Source organism: Mirounga leonina, unplaced genomic scaffold (assembly GCF_011800145.1).
Source record: "Mirounga leonina isolate KUSES-001 unplaced genomic scaffold, KU_Mleo_1.0 Mir_94, whole genome shotgun sequence".
NCBI lineage: Eukaryota > Metazoa > Chordata > Mammalia > Carnivora > Phocidae > Mirounga > Mirounga leonina.
The window spans coordinates 22789152-22791244 of NW_023270855.1; the positions used below are offsets into that span (position 1 = coordinate 22789152).

At 42.7% G+C, this 2093-nt stretch overlaps 1 pseudogene; it reads left to right on the forward strand.

Moving 5' to 3' along the window:
* Nucleotides 1-221: 221 nt before the first annotated feature.
* LOC118005116 lies at nt 222-1971 on the forward strand (annotated as a pseudogene).
* Nucleotides 1972-2093: the final 122 nt, after the last annotated feature.

A 2093-nucleotide genomic window follows, 5' to 3' on the forward strand; every position in this document is an offset into this window, starting at 1 on the left:
CAAATCTACATATATTTAAGAATACCAAAAAAAAAAAAAAAGGAGGAACATGAAAACAACCTGAAATGTTACCATATACAGAGATTGCAAGAGAAAAATGTGTATTTTTCTAGTTTTTCTATGGGTTGGAAATGAAAAAAGATGACTGCTTTTAAACTTAATATATATTCAACCATTTCCTCCCATTCTAAAGTATTCTTTCAGAACCTAACTGCAGTGATTGGTTCAGAGAGCAGTTTTAGGAGATGTTCTAATGCTCACAAACCTCCTTCTTCCATAAAAGTAATTTCAGTCTTCTTATAGGTGAAGGGACTAGTTTCTCTGCAGTGTGCCTTGGTGCTTACAGGGCAGAACCTGAGCATCTCATGGAAAGCCTTCACTTCCCTATGCACAAAAATACATTCACGTTCAAATACTGAATTTAGGGAAAGATTACAGTCACATCAGCACCTGTCTGGACTTGGAGAGGTTTCAAAGACAGCTCGGCTGGAGGCCTTTCTCAGTCCTGCCGTGTTGCTGAGAGGGCTGTGGGACCAGAATCTCAAGTGCCCGTGAATGCTGGGAGTGGTGAGCATGGTGCCAGCACAACTTGCAGTCTCTGATTCTTGTTACTTGTTAAATAATGGAACAGTAACCATCTGGAGCAGACGTCCTTGAAGTTACATGGAGCCAGTCATGCCTAGGAGAAAAACTGCATGAAAATTTCTTTCTTTCCTTGCACAAATACAGCCGGATGCTAAGACTTTCAGTGAAAATTTGCCTAATGAAGCCATGGAAATGGATGCGTTGCATGTGTTCCATTGTTAGGCAGGATTCACTTAGGGGTATGCTGGTAAATGTTTAACAATGAAATACCCCTTTCCGCCATCTTTCTGTGCTGCCATAATGGTGCACATGAATGTCCTGGCAGATGCTCTCAAGAGCATTAACAATGCTGAAAAGAGAGGCCATGCTCCAAAGTCATCGTCCGGTTTCTCACTGTGATGATGAAGCACAGTTACGTTGGCGAATTTGACATCATTGATGATCACAGTGCTGAGAAAATTGTTGTGAACCTCCCAGGCAGGTTAAACAAGTGTGGAGTGATCAGCCCCAGATTGCATGTACAACTGGAAGATCTAGAAAAATGGCAGAACAACCTGCTCCTGTCCCACAGTCTGGTTTCATTGTCCTGACAACCTCAGCTGGCATCATGGACCATGAAGAAGCAAGACGAAAACACACAGGAGGGAAAATCCTGGGATTCTTTTCCTAGGGATGTAATACATACACACCAATAAAATGCCTCAATGGACTCTGGTGCTTCACTCAGTCATTTTGAACTTCACAGCTGAGTAGCGAGAGCTTCTGCAACAATGTTCAGCCTTTCTGTTAATTGGGGAATGCTGCTTCCCCACAGTGAACAGGGAAGACTTGCCTTGGGATGACTCACACGATCACACTCATGGCTCACCAGAATAGGTTATATCTAACCCTGGATGGCTGAATCTGGGTTAGGGTCCAGGTGGTGCTGCTTTTCCCTCTGGGAGTCTTAACTTAAATTAACCCTGGAAGGAGAGGTGCTTTTCCTGGTGTTAGCTTGACAATACACATTTCATGCACTGTTGTGAACTGCCCTAAAAAAAACGACTGGCTACAGTTAACTGTGTGAGTGCTCCTAAGGAAGCAGGCAGGAAGCCGACGACTAGAGCCCGCTGCTCACTCAGATTCATCTCAGAGTAAATTTGCATGGCTTGTCAGTAGCATTTTAGCAATATGTGTTTCTAAGAGGTCATTGAGAAAATTGAAACCTCTTAAAAAAAACAAAACCTAGTTTTACTGTCAACCTGTCACAAATGTATTCCTGGAATTGAGAAGAATTAGTTTGCTGGGCCACTTCACCTGGGGAATGCTTGTGAAGAGTCAACCACCAAAGAGGGTAGTGTGGCTTCTGTGAAGGACACCAGGGCTCCTCTCCCCCTTTCTAAGCAGTGCTGGCCAGTAATGTAACAGGAGCCACATGTGTTATTTAACTTTCTAGTAGCTATATAAAACAAGAGAAACAGTAGAAAGAAAGAAAGAAAGAAAGAAAGAAAGAAAGAAAGAAAGAAAGA